Genomic DNA, 18202 nt, shown 5'->3' with positions numbered 1-18202 from the left:
GCTCCTGTATGTATGATAGAGTGACATGGTTTACAAAATCAGCAGCAGCAACGAATGATTACCCAATCTTGATTTAATTTAATGACTTCTATCCATGACGTTTGCCCCTGTGGAGAACTGGGTTAGAACAGATGCACAACACTCTACTGTATGAGACGCGACTAAATTGGACTGATTGCCCGGCCCAGACTGTTATGACAAGCTGTAATATAGATGCGGCGTTACACGACATTCACTCACTCACTCCAGATGAAGATGTGCCTACCTTTGTCTGGATCATGTTCGTCCTCTGTCTCCTCATGCTGGAGACGACGCTGACAACGTCAACCACGGCCTCTGTCTTGGCCTGCTCCATGAGACCCTCGATAGCGATGTAGGTCCCTGTACGGCCTATACCGGCACTGGAGTTGTTTTAAAAACAGAAAGATATTGAAATAATTATCAGCTGGAAATACCACTTGTACATCAATACCTTCATTACAAGATACTCCTTTAACACAACGCCCTGTCGTGTTCTTATTGTCATAGATTTCGTATATTGTCTTTCACTTCTGTTCTTTCTGACCGTTGTGCATAGACCTCTCTGTTCTCGTCTGGTTCACCCATATACACTGACGGACAATTATACTTAACTGTTGGTAATCACCGAATAGTGACATGAGTAATTCTTGGGTTTATGGAATGGGTGAGCTCATTGCCATTACTCATCACCCTGACACCAAAGTGTTATAAATAATGGTGTCTTGATCGGCAATTGTTAGGATGGGCGGAGCTTAGATTGCATTATTGCACTGAATGATGTCACTCATATCGTATTGATCTTTCAGTTAAAGATAAATAATAAGCAGTATGTGAATGTATTATTGTTTACTTTGGTTAGAAGCCTTCAATGAAAAAAGACCTGTGAACACACAGAGAACACACTGGTATGTATGTCTATACCTCCACGTACACAAGACATCTTGGAATCTGGTGTAATAGAAACCATTACCTCTTCTGGTAACATTGTAATGCACCATATTGTTAGTTGAAGTATGTTCTGTGGTCCCTATTAAGTATTCAACTTTTTTAATATAGCTATATTTAAACTCGACATCATTTAATCAATCTGTCAAAATATAAGAAGGGGTTTGCTGTGCATTCCTTTTGCGCTTGGAGCATTTGTTAAGTCCTGCATCAAAAAACACTTTACTTCAGAAGCATATCCGGAATCCCTCAACCAGATAACAACTGTGGTCTTACTTTCTAGAAAACAGATAAAAGGAGTATTTCCCTTCATTGATTACTGACACCGTGCTGTGACGTAACGCAACGCGTTTATGCATGAACGTTCCCAGTTAAAAAAACGGCTGTGGCGCTACTCCCATTAACTTTTGCCACAAGCAACATGTGACCCATGTATTTTCACTCTTTGTGTAAATGTATTGCGGTATATTTGGCGATTTGATTCTTTATCTATATATGGTTATCAGGTTCATATGGACTGTAGGCTGGCGAGCGCAGTCAACACAAAACACAACAGCACACGCCATTCACGACAAACAAATATTATGCTCCATTCTTACCTGCAGTGAACTATGATTGGCTGTGTCTGCTCCCTGGATGTGACCTTCACCTTGCTAATAAACTCCAGTAGAGCGAAAGTGTCTGGGACGCCATGATCCGGCCAGCTTGTGAAGTGGAGGTGCTCGAGACACAGCTTCTTGGCAGCCTAAGTACAGAGTGAAATTGTTAGTAGAATAATGTATTGGTCAGCGTTTATCATGTTTCACTAATGGTTATTAATTTTGGCAATTTAAACGTTTAATGAAACAAAGCTATATTATACCTGATTGTGTTGCACGGAAAGCTTAGTGACCGTGTAGTTTGCGAAGCGTGTCTGTGTATCCATGGTTACAGATATGTCCCCGTACGTCTCTGTACCTTTCTCCGGCCAATAACGAAGGCACTTCATCTGTGTTTAAATGTATTTAAAACATGATTATATCAAACCGATTACGAATATTCCCCAACACTAACGATATAAATATAAAACGTCAAGGACAAAGAATAACCAGTCTCCAATATCTACCGAAACAAATTCCACTGGCCGTAATAGGCAAAATAGCTGTGAAACATACATAAACTAACGAGTAAAAAACCCGCCACCAAACAGTTTTCTAGTCTAAAAAAACATACGCAAAATTTAACAGTTGATGTTTTATTATGAAAAACAATTATTCAAAAACGGCATTTGAAAATGACAAGATAAAAAAACCCCATGTACTTAAAGTTCTGGAGACAGGTTTATCATGCTGTGTGCACTGTCCAGTAGTCGATCAGACCCGCAGATTCGACGACGATCTATTTTAAAGTCCCGTGCTACACCCATGGCTCAGTATCGGATGTGACAACGATGCCTTTAGCAACGATGCAGGCCCCAACAGGACATCGAACAGAGTACACGAGTCTCCTGGCATCCTGATTTGGGATCATACGCCATTCTTCGTGCTGGGTTCTTGCCAAGGCATCTCTCGTCAATGGCGGCTGTTGACGTTTCCGAATCCTGCGTCCAAGTTGGTACTAGAGGTGCTCTATGGAGGACAGGTCCGGTGATCTGGTTGGCAATACGGTCACGTTGTTGGCGTTCAGAAAGACGCAAGTTGTCCTGCTGAAAAAGCGTCCATGGGTGTCGTTGCAGGAAAGGCAGTATCACAGGCCGCAAAACCTCATCAACGTAACGGCGTGCAGTGAGATTTGGGAATCTGGACCTCAGGTGAAGCACCCGTAAATAGCGGTTTTCCTGTGGGGTCGTGACCTTGGGTCTTCCACTCCTCGGCCTGTCTGCAGTACTGCCAGTTTGTCTGTGACGTGTGACAAGGTTGGCGATGGTGCACTTGAAGCAGCCCATGATCCTGACAACGTGCTCCTGCGTCGCTCCAATTTGGAACATACCGATGTCTCTCTCCCTCTGCTCTGCGGTTAGTTGAGGCATGCTCGTTGTTTTAAACGGTTTCATGTGATGAGAGAGTACAATCCTTCTCATGTTTTATACTAGAATTTCATACGGGTAACTTTGTGCACATTTTGCATTTTTTAGTGATTAAATTCTCTTTTCTCGAAAATCACGTGAAACACATGCACATGTTCACAGAGAATAGGTAAGTTGCATTCCAGCTATGTGTTCCCAAATTTTTTCGTGCTGTTTGGCAAATGTGTTGAAAACTGACGACCATTATTTATTTGATGGCGTTTCGTTTGCCCCTCAGTTTATTTGGATCACTGAAAATCAGTGATGATACCATGTGTTAGCGAAAAGTAACGTTTGCGTGCAACCACATTTAATGTAGAGTATGTAGTATTGTTTGTCCATTTGTCTTGGGTACAGCAACTTCCCCTTTACAATTGTATTGGATCATCATTACATATTAGGAGAAGTTAATTTTTTTTGCTCAGATGCAATGCTACATATAGAATACTAAACGAGCTCCCAAGTAATAAACTCGGGTATCCGATATTTTATTTTATTACTTGCCCGTGAAGAGATCACCCGTTTAATAAACATACAGCTGTATTACACATTGTGTAATACCAAAACGAGTGCTTATGTTCTCTCGGAACACGTTTCAAGAACAAATATTGAAAGCTCTCAACATCGCTTGGCTTATTCAACGACATTGCGTGTGGAGATGATAGATCACTGAGAGGAGCTTATGCACACTCGATGACCCCAGCAACCTTGTTGCTAGGCTGTGGTCACATGGCATTGTTTCGCCGATGGGTCTTGCAACAAAATTCCACAAATTACGTCATCGGGTATTGTGACTACATTGTAGACTTTGAGCTGCAAGGCCCCGTTCCACAAGGCGATCGTACTGTAGCACAACGACAGTCGTTAGTCTAAGTTAAAGTATGTGATTTGCGATAACCTTAACTATAATTTTCTGGAACGGACGCCTGAATTCTAAAGGTGGGCCGTTGTATGGTATTAAATTCATACGTTTCAACTTTTGACGTGTTTGAAGTGTTATTGTGTTAAACTCAATTGGTTTATGCCGTGGATCGTGTAAGTGTCAGCCTATTAACACTCAACAGTTTAATTCTAAAAACGTTATAAATGGCAAGTAATAAATAAAATACTAAACTCGCTCCCGTGTAAAACCAATTTTATGAAACTCGTGAATAGTTGTGGTATCTGACTCGCTTCAACTCGTCAGATAAAACAACTATTCACTCGTTTCATAAAATTGGTATTACACGGGAGCTCGTTTAGTATTCTATATTTATTACTTGCCCGTGAAGAGATCACCCGTTTAATAAACATACAGCTGTATTACACATTTTGTAATACCAAAACGCGTGCTTGTGTACTCTCGGAACACGTTTCACGAACAAATATCGAAAGCTCTCAACATCGCTTGGCTTATTCAAAGACATTGCGTATGGAGTTGATAGATCACTGAGAGGAGCTTATGCACAATCGATGACCCCAGCAACCTTGTTGCTAGGGTGACGTCACATGGCATTGTTTCGCCGATGGGTCTTGCAACAAAATTCCACAAATTACGTCATCGGGTATTGTGACGTTATTGTAAAGTTTGAGGTACAAGGCCCGTTCCACAAGGCGATCGTATTGTAGCGCAACGACAGTCGTTAGTCTAAGTTAAAGTATGTGAGTTGCGATAGTCTTATCCATAAGATAATTTTGTGAATTCTAAAGGTGGACCGTTGTATGGTATTAAATTCATACCTTTCAACTTTTGACGTGTTTGAAGTATTATTCTGTTAAACTCAATTGGACTATGCCGTGGATCGTGTAGGTGTCAGCTAGTCTATTCATACTCAACAGTATAATTCTAAAAACGTTGTAAATGGCAAGTAATAAATAAAATACTGAACTCGCTCCCGTGTAAAACCAATTTTATGAAACTTGTGAATAGTTGTGGTATCTGACTCGCTTCCGCTCGTCAGATAAAACAACTATTCATTCGTTTCATAAAATTGGTATTACACGGGAGCTCGTTTAGTATTCTATATGCATATAATGTGTTTGAGTGAGTGAGTGAGCTTTTGACACTTTTTCAAGTATTTTCAGGAAAGCCCGACGTGATGCAGGTATAGACGTTTATTATTTTGGTGAAACGCTCGAGAATGGGTCTGTTGGACATCGTGTTGGCAACTTTGTAACCATCACCCATACATCGAATTCGTCTATAGTCTGTGTAACAGAAAATACATGTGACAGCATCACCAATATAGCATCATCACCTTGCCTGCCTCGATGAGACCAGTTACCATGACAACGATTCTGCATTCTTCCTGCCAGATCATCCCCCAGAAGTTATCCACAACCTCAAGTCTGTAGGGCCCTGTGAACGACATTAGCTCTTTCAGTACTTTGATATACACAGCGCACGTTATTTCTGGCTTCATCAATACAGAATAACAACACACACATATATATCAAGGTTTTTAAGCCACTATACTCTTACGACATTGTAGTGGTGGTCATTAATGTACCAATTAATCCTACCTTGTGCTGCTATGTAGCGCCTTTCGGTATGGTACCCCTACAAAATCAATATAGTGGTCAGGTTAGCCTGGAAACTACAAACGTCAGATTATGTTTGCATAAACCCATCCAGAAACAATTAGTGAGTGAGTGAGTTTGGTTTTTCGACGCTTTGAGCAATATTCCAGCAATATCCCAGCGGGGGAAATGGGCTTCACACATTGTACCCATGTCGGGATTCGAACCCGGGTCTTCGGCGTGACGAGCGAACGCTTTAACCACTAGGCTACCCGACCGCCTTCCAGAAACAATTATATTATCATATATCATACTGCGCATACACCGCACTTTATAACATATAATAAGACTATATGATAGGCTATAGACATAATTTTACAACTAAACAATGCTATATCACACTGAGCATATACTTGTAATTTATCACTGTGACATATGTAACGATACAGTGTGGCTTTAGCCTTATTTAAACACTAAACCGTCAGATCTCACACTGAGCAATCTTGTAATTAATAACATATATTGATACGATACGTCGGGTTACGGCCATAATCTAACACTTAACGCTTACGTCCACATAGCTGGCGTTGATGTAGTCTCCTCCACCGCCGCTGTTGTCATCATGCAGCACCACACGGTTGTAGTCGTCTATACAAAGACAGAACACCAGATCAGGGGCGTAATGTTACAAAATGTGATAAATTATAACCCGGTGTTCACTCGCTGCTTGTCGTGTACATTACATTCAAGTTTAAACATGGAACCATTGTACTTTATAGTAATAAATAAGATAATGTGTACCCTGGTGCTTTGCTCTACCGGTAAATTAGTCATGTTTATATACCAACAATTCAAAGGCATTTTTAGGAGCGGTTGGGTAACCTTGTGGTTAAAACGTTCACTCGTCACGCCGAAAACCCGGGTTCGATATCCGACTTTGGAAATTGCTGGAATATTGCTAAAAGCACTCACTCACTCACTCAAAGGCATTTTTGGAAAACAATTTTTTACTATTATGTGTGCACCTTCTGGGTACTACACCACCATTGTAAGACAATCATCATGGGTTCGGAGGGCAATATGTACCAGTACCACTTCACTAACTTACACGGGTAGTAGCCTCTAAATCTATTCTTCCCTTTGTTTTCCGGCAACTGAGATTCTTGGTTGGGGTGTATGAAACCACCAGGCAAGGCCTGAAAGCAACAAAACACACTAGTAGCCGATCAGTGCCTGACGCTCATGTCACCTTCAAACATATATCGAAACAGCAGAACTGATCTATTTTCAAGCCATTATAAAAAAGACCTGAAACTCGTCCTCAGCCTCCTCCGGTCGTTCCACCATTCCCCGAACCTTGACCTCTAACTCTGACACAGGTATCGCAGTACCCATCCCCACTTCCCCAACGTTGAAGTAGTGCCTGTCCTGGAGATTCACATCAGCATCTGGTTCAAGGACAGGCGGATCATGGTCCTGCTCAACCTGGATGATGTCCTGTTGCAGTGGCGGTTCTATGTCACCATCTTCCTCATCTACTTCTCTTTCTGCTGTATCTCCCACTTCCTTACCATCTGAGAACATATGACACACATAACAGTCATATAATATCACACATACTTGTCATATCTGAGAATATATGCCACACATACTTGTCCAAAGTTTTATTTTTTCTGGAACGTTTGAATTATACTCTTTAAAAAAAGGAACGCAAAGCCAGATTTGTGTGAGGTAGGAAAATACATTTATGCGAGGAACCGTACAAGAAATTGAGCCAAAATGTTGTGGAGAGAACACTTGGTGATTGTGGTCATCTCAGTTATCGGTACATAGGAAAAGTCCAAAGTGAAGGTCAGCTACCATGAATAACGCGTATGTCCCCTGTTGGAATCGATAGCGGCCTGACATCTCCTGCCAATGGAAGAGACGAGTATGCGAATCACATCCTGGGGAATGGGAGACCACTCGGCCCTGCAACGACTGCAACGACTGGGGTTGTGGTTGACGTCGACTTAACTGTCCATCCAAGGGAGAACATCAACGTTGTTGTTGTGTAGACAGACTCTTGTGACCCGTGCTGTATGCACCGTTGACGTTGGCTGCAATTGGGAGGACGTGTGGTCGGAGAATTTCGTTGATGTATCGTTGAGCCGTAAGATTGTCCTGGGTGATGATAGATAGCCGCCCACATCATAACGCTACCCTCAACTAACCTGTCCACTTCCTGTAAGCAGTTTCCTGCGTAACGTTCTCCTCGACGTCTATAGACTCTTCCATTCCCTCGACGGTGGAGTAATCTTGATTCGTCGCTGAACCAGACATCTCTCCATCGCAGATAAGGCCATACCATGTGTTTACACCAATACACCAAGTCGTTGCAGTCGTTGTTGACAATGTTGTTGACTCAATGGAACGCGTCGAACACGACGTCTTGCTCAGGGACCTTTTGCGCTAAAACGGTTCGTACGGTCTGGTCGGAGATTCTGCACAGTCCGGGTATTTGGGATGCGGCTGAGGTCCTTTCACATGGCTGAAACCCTGGCTACACCCGATCGGGATTCCTCTGTCTGCAAGCGGCCTATGACGTTGTTTCGTTGCACTTCTGATAATCTTGGCATGTTGTTGAACTGTCGTGGTGCGATTGACACAGATGCCAGGCAATCAAAACCACTGAACATTAATACCGTTCATAGTGGTAATCCTGCACGTGCAGTACGTGCAGCTCAATGGCCTTTTTGTAAATGCACTTGGTGTGCATGGTTTGCATGGTTTGTATGTCCTTGTTGGGATCATTTTGATCAGGGAAATTTGTCACCGACACTATAACATATTAAATCTTTTAATTTTGCATCCCTTGGTCCGCTAATTTTCCTTTTATGGCCAAACATATTGGTATTGCGTTTATTTTTTTGAAGAGTATATACGTTGACTATGGTTTAACATTATCAATATATTCATCCAAAGCAATGATCGGGTCACGGGTCGCCCAGTCGTCTAAGGAACCGTATTTTGCCTTGAAGGGTTCCGTCCCATGTGGACTGCCTCCGTGCTCTAGTTGTAGAGCGTCCGCCCGGAGAGCGGAAGGTCCGGGGATAGATCCCCGGCCGCGTCATACCAAAAGACGTTAAAAGATGGTACTTTTTACCCTGTCTGACGCTCGGCATTAAGGGGCTAAAACAAGGACTGGTCGGCTCGGAGTCAGTATACTGTGACTGAGTGGGGTATTCAAGTTAAACTCCGGCATGGTATCTCTGTGTTCTAGCACTATGAATCGGCGTCAGTCCGGACTAGTACAAGCAGCCAGACACACACACGTGCATGCACGTCGCTAAATAACTGCAACAATCTTGGACGCGACGTTAAACCCCATTTCACCTCACCTCCGTCCAATGTGCACGCCAGAAACCAATGATCGTGGGTTCGAATCCCTGATTATGTTTCGAGGTTTCACAGCACCATACCCGTGCTCGATGGTTTCACCAAAGTGGTAAACTTCTGAGGATTGCATCACTTCGGACATTACTTCCACATTAAGCTGACACGCTGTGATGTAACTGAGAGATTTTTCAAAGAAATGCTAAAACCCATGTCACTCACTCATTCACATTTTCACTTCCCAGTTTCTTACCAAACACGCCATGGACGGAAAACTCAAAGATGATAATGGGTTGATGACAGTCAAGACTAGATTTGTGCCAATGAGCCATGATCTTTGGGCAGTGTTACGTGTTACATTTTTCATTCTTATAATTTCCTTAATTCAGAAAATGCTTTTTTGTAATTTATGTCAAACGAATACATTATTAGTCCATCCTCCTCAATGTCAAATGCGCTACAAATTCCTGAACCAAATCTTAAACGATCGAAACAATGCTTTGTTAATCATTTATGCAACAAATAACCGAAACGAAAGTATAAGGGTGTGTGGCATCATCCACGAATTGTTTGCGTTAATAGACAATGCTTACCGCGGTTTTCCGATCTTGTAGAATTCCAATTTTCCGTTTGTCCAACAGGACGTTTTCGAAACGATGCTGCGGACTGTTTTCTCTTTCGTCGTCTGGAAATATGAAGAGAATTTACAAACATAAGAAACAGGTAACGTACTCCCGGCAACCATTAAGGGTTTTGAAAGCATTGTACTTACACCAGCAATACCGTGATGATGACGAAGAACAGAAGTATCACAGCAGCGGTTGCACATCCCACAATGGTAGACACAGGTAAGGTTTCCTGACCTTGAATAACAAAACATATTATTCGGAAGTTATTGTATGATTTAGGGCCTCAGTAAAGTTTCAAATGTTGTTTGGTCCACGCATCAGTGACAAATATAATGTCCGATACAGTTCCTTATCAGGATTTGTGCCATATGTTCCCTGTTTTTTTTAGTCAAACAATATTACAAGTATAAAGCGTCAAATTCCAGTCAGCTCATGGTGACTGATTCTACCCGACAACAGGCTCATACGTCTCAGCTGTGCGTGTCTTGTCAGATGATATTAACTAAAAATCCGAAACAAAAATGAAAACGGAGACTCTTATCTTGATTTCCCTGATTAACGAATGAAATCGTGGCATATCTGTTTGCAGCACAGAGTAGATACATATCCATTCAACATCATCTGCTCATCATTTAAGATGTATTTGTATTTTTTGTTAAAGCATTACAGAATTGACAATGATTGTAGCGCTATTATTGTTCTGTGCAAGTGGACCCTGCGGTGGTACAAATGGAATGTTACGTTGTCCAACGGCAGATTCTAAGAGACCTGTCTGAATAATTTGACGATACTTTTCTGAGTTAATGTTATCACTCACAAGGACTCCTAACATAGCTATACCACCACACACTGCCAGACGGGGTGAAAGCTTCGGAACCATTTCACAGGTTCCCCTCCTCTGGACCATCTTTTCCCACATTTCTGTACAGCTGGAACACTGACTCATCTATACAAATTACATTATCTAAAATTGCAAGGATTTTACCAGTGCATCCGGCCAGGCGACCATGCGTGCGTCATTTATTGGATGGATTTGCCGTTATTTCCAGTAGCTAATGTCGTGTTCTACTAACTGTCCATTCTGATGCCTCTCCTCCCAATTCCCAAAACCAAGGTGTTTGGCAGACAACATTGGATGAGCGCAGGCAAGTCGATCAACACGTCGCCTGTTTTTGGCGTAATAATGGCTCGACGTACATGTACTGATCTCACCTGACACGATGCATCGATGCCCGAGCCAATCTGCTTTAGATTATGCTACACAATGGGAAGGAATGCCGGTCATGCTATGCATCTTACGTGTAGTTTTGTACCCGTTTGTGTACAGATAATAAGGAAAGATTCGTTTTTCAAATTCTGATATGTTCGAGGATAATATATTATAAACTTTGAAATATACTGATAGTTCATGGTTGAAGGAATACTGGGGTAAGATATGAATTTAAAACTATATGACACCTAACAAGTTTGAATTGTTGTCAATTTGTGCCAAAAAAAGCCCATCTGTTTATTTTCAAAGATAAGATGTCTAAGATACCCTTCAGCAGTTGTGTATAATGAGATTTGGTTTTAATTTTTAAGTTTGAAATCAAATTGTACTTTAAAGAATATAATAAGGATACAATCAACTGAGAGGTACAGTCTCTTTTGCCCCTCAGTTTATTTTGAAGTATTTGACGTGAAGATGCAATAAATGTTATTACGAAAACATACATTGTGTACAGTCATCGCCCGTACAACACACACGACATCCAGTGTCACATGATGAGTTGGTGCCAGGGCACTTTACAGTTTGTTACAGTTAAGACCATAGTGGCCAGCGTTGCATTCTGACATAAAGTGGATAAACGTTCCGTTTTTAAGTATGTGTGTTCTCATTATGAAATCACAAAATAATCGCCTTAAAAAGTAAGTCAATAACTGATTTGTTTCCTGATTTGATGGATATTTCAGCTATGCAGAACAGTTAATAATGACATTTTTAGAAAAAGTGACGTGATAAAAGGGGATTCGTTTCATTGAGGTGAAGGCGAAAGGCAAATGCTGTGCACCGCGGAGACAAGGTACAATGTATGCAGATTTACCTCGGCTGCAGTCTTCTCCCGTCCATCCGGCCTTGCATCCGGGGTCACACTACCCAGTCACGTGATTACATGGTGAAGTTCCCTGACAGTTTCTTTCCTGACATTTGTTGGCGCATCCGTCTCCGTAAGTACCTTTGCTACATTCTGCAAACATAAAATGGAAGTAGAATTTGCATATAGTTATGCTTTTTAGATAATTTAGATATAATAGAGCGATAATTCGAAAAGACATTGTCTTAAAACAGTTCGATTTAGATATCAGAATGTTCCAGAAGGAGGACTGGGAATGTTTCGAGAATGTTGGCTTAAAAATCCATGAAATACACTGTATAACATCTTTTCATCATGTGAATAACACTGAAGATCATTCTTATCAAATGAAGTTGCTGGTTTTACCTCGGGTGCAGTCACTATCTCTCCACCCTGGAAGGCATCCAGCGACACACGACCCGGTATGACGATCACATGGTGTGGTGCCAGCTACACACTTTCGTTTCGCACAGGTTTTGTTACAGTTTATTCCATAGTTGACTGTACCACATTCTTGAGTACACGTGAGATTGACATGAAAAAAGCAAGAAAAATATGTTTAATCAGGCTCATAGTGCTGTTCAAGAGTGTGAAAATAAAAGGGTCACGGTTATGTTGACATCAACTTTCGATATTACGAGTCACTTGTGTTAACAATGTTTTTAAATCTTGCTAAAATGGATCAAATATGCTATTTTAAACTTGGTGCGGGTTCTTAGTATCAGTTTTATTGATGTCCGCCCTAAACGAACATTTAGGCAAACTCTTTCATGTCAACATTTCACATATACTCTGCAAAAACAGAAACGCAAAAGAACTTAAATCGAGTGTTGTCGACGTCCATACAAAATAAATACCAAAAAGGAATTGGTCATGTCTGCATGGACTGGGATTGATTTGTGTGGAAAGAATGAGGTACTGCAGAAATGTAGTGAAGAGATGAACAAATGACAATAACCCACTCACGAGTGAGCCTTGCGCAGAAACACACCAACATGATCTGCCAGTGCAAATTCACTTGTTGGGCATTCATTTGCATGCCATCACAGTTGTACAGCAAGTGAACAGCGAAAACATGCCACGACTGACGGAATCCCAATGCAACAACGCCATCGGCCGATTGCAAACAGGAGAATTATCTTCAGCTGTAGCCTGTATTTTCCACGTAGCACCAAGCACCATTACAAGACTGGCCGTGGAACCGTTATCAGACACGCGGGACCTTCCAATTCCAGTCGACCAGCAACAATCACAGAACTTCCGACAGTTGGCACAAGCACTGCAGGCAGAGTGGGTGAACATTCCCAAGGCCACAATTCTGATTGCTTCCACTGGACGACGATGCCAGTCAGGTTTGAACTCTAATGGTAGCCATACAAGATATTGAGAACAGATGACCTTCACATTGAAAGTCTTCTGTTCCATGTGTGCCGTATAGAACCTGGGTCAATGAGAATGATTTGTGTCTGTTTATTATTTATGATGTATAAAAGGGTGGTTGCTGAGCTATTTTTCAATTTGAATATGAAATCAACAGAATGATATTAAATGTATTTAACGTTCAACCTTGTTGTCCCTCAAAGTTTATATTGAATAATATGTGACCGGCCAAATCGCAATTGTTCAAAACATGTCATAAACATAATATCATGATTCGTTATGCAATGGCCAAATATGCTATTTAAAACATGGTCACCATTCTGAAAATGTATATACCTGTCAAACTGTTTTACATGTGGGGAATAAGGGCAATACACACAGAGTTAACTAGGTCACACTGCACCTGGCAGTAAGACCTCCTCACCTGTATCACACCTCTGTCCCTGACACCCTGGTCTACAGTCTCAAGGACACACACCACTGACTGGACAACACTACACCTGACAGTAAGACCTCCTCATCTGTATCACACCTGTCTCCCTGCCACCCTGGCCTACAGTCTCCAGGACACACACCACAGACTGGGTCACACTACACCTGACAGTAAGACCTCCTCACCTGTATCACACCTCTGTCCCTGCCACCCTGGTCTACAGTCTCCAGGACACACACCACAGACTGGACAACACTACAGCTGACAGTAAGACCTCCTCACCTGTATCACACCTGTCTCCCTGCCACCCTGGTCTACAATCTCCAGGACACACACCACTGACTGGGTCACACTACACCTGACAGTAAGACCTCCTCACCTGTTTCACACTTGTATCCCTTCCACCCTGGCCTACAGTCTCCAGGACACACACCACTGGCTGGGTCACAGGAGCTGTTCAGACAGTGGCAGAATTTGTCGCAGAATTTGCCATATGTCCCATGACTGCACACTGCACATATAAAAAACAGGAATCACATCTGTCATATTCAAGTGAAACCTCGTTAATTCAAATGGGGATCATTGAGACAGTATGAGTTACGATATTAGAAGACGTACAATCTCATTAAAATCAGATCTTAGTTCTCGATGTCGCTGAACAAGGATATGAGGACATCCCATTACGGGTCACACCTGTCTCCCTGCCACCATGGTCTACAGTCTCCAGGACACACACCACAGACTGGACAACACTACAGCTGACAGTAAGACCTCCTCACCTGTATCACACCTGTCTCCCTGCCACCCTGGTCTACAATCTCCAGGACACACACCACTGACTGGGTCACACTACACCTGACAGTAAGACCTCCTCACCTGTATCACACTTGTATCCCTTCCACCCTGGCCTACAGTCTCCAGGACACACACCACTGGCTGGGTCACAGGAGCTGTTCAGACAGTGGCAGAATTTGTCGCAGAATTTGCCATATGTCCCATGACTGCACACTGCACATATAAAAAACAGGAATCACATATGTCATATTCAAGTGAAACCTCGTTAATTCAAATGGGGATCATTGAGACAGTATGAGTTACGATATTAGAAGACGTACAATCTCATTAAAATCAGATCTTAGTTCTCGATGACGCTGAACAAGGATATGAGGACATCCCATTACGGGTCACACCTGTCTCCCTGCCACCATGGTCTACAGTCTCCAGTTCACACACCACTGACTGGAGAACACTACACCTGACAGAAAGACCTCCTCACCTGTATCACACCTGTCTCCCTGCCACCCTGGTCTACAGTCTCTAGGACACATACCACTGACTGGACAACACTACACCTGACAGTAAGACCTCCTCATCTGTATCTCACCTGTCTCCCTGCCACCCTGGTCTACAGTCTCCAGGACACATGGCCCTGACTGGACAACACTACACCTGACAGTAAGACCTCCTCACCTGTATCTCACCTGTCTCCCTACCACCCTGGTCCACAGTCTCCAGGACACATACCACTGACTGGACAACACTACACTTGACAGTAAGACCTCCTCACCTGTATCTCACCTGTCTCCCTACCACCCTGGTCTACAGTCTCCAGGACACATACCACTGACTGGACAACACTACACCTGACAGTAAGACCTCCTCACCTGTATCACACCTGTCTCCCTTCCATCCTGGTCTACAGTCTCCAGGACACACACCACTGACTGGAGAACACTACACCTGACAGTAAGACCTCACCTGTATCACACCTGTCTCCCTTCCATCCTGGTCTACAGTCTCCAGGACACACACCACTGGCTGGGTCACAGGAACTGTTCAGACAGTGGCAGAATTTGTCGCAGAATTTGCCATATGTCCCATGACTGCAGACTGCGCATATAAAAAGCAGGAATCACATATGTCATATTCAAGTGAAACCTCGTTAATTCAAATGGGGATCATTGAGACAGTATGAGTTACGATTTCAGAAGACGTACAATCTCTCGATGTCGCTGAACAAAGATATGAGGACATCCCATTACGGGTCACGTCAGAACGACTTTTCATCCGACCAATCAAAGCGTCGCTTACCATATCATGAAAGTAACAGTCGGAATGTCTTTTCCAATTATGCAACCTCGAAAACGTTAACACGGGGTATTCCGAACGACAGGTACGGCCCGCACGACTGATTCCGTCAAAAATTATCGTCTACCTCTCGCTTCCGTGGGATAAGCTTTTGAACGGAGGAGGCGGTGCAAAGGCGGTGTGAAGAATGTTCGTTTGTACAGTTTTTAAAATTTTAATCGAGAACAGTATAAACATATTTTTCAATTGTAGTCTGAAATGGGTGTCGCCAGGTTGAAACGAGTGGCGCAAAGCTCGAGAAAGGTGCTTTCTGATTGGCTGATGTCGACTTCTTATTGGTCGCTTCAGTGGTCGGTGAAAGTACGCGAAAGGTCGATTGGAAGGCGTATGGTGAGGTGAAATGGCGTTTAACGTCGCGTGCAAGCACATATAAAGTGACGTGCATGCACGTGTGTGTGTGGGTGCTTGTACTTGTCCGGACTGATGCCGATTTATAGTGCCAGCCGACTGAGATACCAAGCCGCAGTTCACATGAATACCCGACTAAGACACAGTATACTGACTCCGAGCCGACCAGTGCTTGTTTTATCCCCTTAATGCCAAGCGAAAGACAGGGTATCAACAATTTTCATCTTAAAAACCCCTTTTGGTATGACGCGGCCGGGGATTGAACACCCGATCTACCGCTCTCCGGGCAGCCGCTCAATCACAAGACCACAGAGGTGGTCAGAAGACGGGCGGTGTTTGAGTACTTTAGTACTATTCTAATGAGTTCCAATTATAAGTACGATTCAATAACAAGACAAAACTCCTGAATCTCACTAAAACTACTTCAGTCAAGATACTGCGTTGAACATTAATAACGTAAAACGTCAACGCCAAAGAATAACCAAACTGATTGTAGTGGGCATTAAAGGCAGAATAGCGGTGAAAATGATATTAACGGATCAGGTGCTTGTTTGTTGCTTGGAACGGCAGCTTATAAACAAATCAGACAATAAAGTGATCGATCAGAAAGTCCAGTGACATGAAAGCATATTTGCTTAACTCATTGTACTTCAGACTAAATTTTGGAGGCATTTTGTAAATATTTTACAGTGGCTATTTCATACACTGGTCTTCTCTGTGCATTTGCAGTAATAGGGTCTTGACCCTTTGTTTGCCTTCTATAACATCATATTTCTTCGAACTAAAATTGGAACAATTGGAAATTAACAACCATGTGCGTATAGCTTAACTTTTGCAGGAATTGAATGATACACCATATAAATATATTATTTGTAGATATATTGTCAAATAAGATGGTGGGTTATAAGTTGGTAAGTTATGTAAAATGTAATAGTACCCATCCATCCCCTTTGCCGTCCAAATTTAGTTGGTCAGAAAGGCCTAACATTAGATAATGTGTGATGTTATATAAAAATCAATATCTTTTTGTCCAGACTGGAGATTCCCAGTATTCAACAAACCGTATATTTCCACTTCACAGATGTTGAGCGTGTCGTCCCCGTTAGCCGCTGTACCCGGATTCCTGATTGTGAGGTATCTGCCCCTTCCGTCACACACCAGGTCGATCACTGAGTTGTTGACAGTGGCAGGGAAGGTGTAGCACAATGTCCCGTTGGAGGAGGATTTATTACTCAGGTGTATGGTGCAGTTAGCGATCCTGTGTAAAACTGAAAGTTAAATTGTCATGATACACTCATATTTTTTTACAGGAGAGAAAATTGTGAAAACAAATGTAGACAATATGCCTTAATCTGTTCTGCATTTTGTGGGACACGTATTTTCCAATTACTACTAAAGTATCATTGCCTCAATGATATCAAGTCAAACAAAAATAAATAACTATTTATAGCAAACATACCTTACATAAGATTCTTAACATTTACCCAAATCATTATATACAGGAGCAAAATGATAAGTTCAGTCTTGTTTATCGCAATAACATGTATTTCAGCATTTTGCCATACACGATGGTCAAATGAAGCGTGTACCAGCTACGAGGGCCATTCAATATATAACCAGCCTAAGCTATTTATCAGATCTTAACTGTTGCATGTTTGTCACGTGCTGTGCACCAATGTTTGTCACGTGCAAAGACAAAGTTTCACTGAGGAAATTGTATTTGAAGTCACACACGTGATCTATAAAGATGGCAAGGGTAGATTCTGCCAAATTTTCGTCAAAGGTTAAATACAGGGCTGTTATTAGGTACCTCTACTTAAAAGGGAAACCGGGAAAGGAGATACATGATGAATTGTCAGTTGTTTATGGTGACAGTGCACCTTCGTATGCACAGGTCAAATTCTGGGTTGTAGAATTAAAGAGGGTTCGGGTGACCCTGGAAGATGAGCCACGTCCTGGCAGGCCTGTAGAGGTGACAATGACCAAACTAGTGAAGCTGTGAGACAACTGGTTGTCAAAGACAGGCGAATGAAGGTGTCAGAAATGGCCAAGGCCTTGGACATTTCAGGGGGAAGTGTCCATACCATTTTGCATAATCGTCTGGGTATGGGGAAGCTGTCTGCCCGATGGGTCCCAAAATGTCTGAGTGATGATCAGAAGGCTGTACGTGCGTCAGTGTGTCAGGCACTTTTGACGCAATGCAGTCGGGATGCAGATAACTTTATGGAGAGAATTGTTACTGGTGATGAAACCTTGGTACACCACT

The 18202-nt window shown here is 42.5% G+C and overlaps 1 pseudogene; it reads right to left on the bottom strand.

Annotated features, from left to right (window-relative positions):
• Positions 1-78: 78 nt before the first annotated feature.
• Positions 79-11751, bottom strand: LOC124150361 (annotated as a pseudogene).
• Positions 11752-18202: the final 6451 nt, after the last annotated feature.

Source organism: Haliotis rufescens, unplaced genomic scaffold, assembly GCF_023055435.1.
Source record: "Haliotis rufescens isolate VD_foot unplaced genomic scaffold, xgHalRufe1.0.p SCAF_4, whole genome shotgun sequence".
In the NCBI taxonomy this organism is placed as follows: Eukaryota; Metazoa; Mollusca; class Gastropoda; order Lepetellida; family Haliotidae; genus Haliotis; species Haliotis rufescens.
The sequence above is the reverse complement of the archived record's forward strand: the minus strand, read 5'-3'. Positions and strand labels throughout refer to the sequence as shown.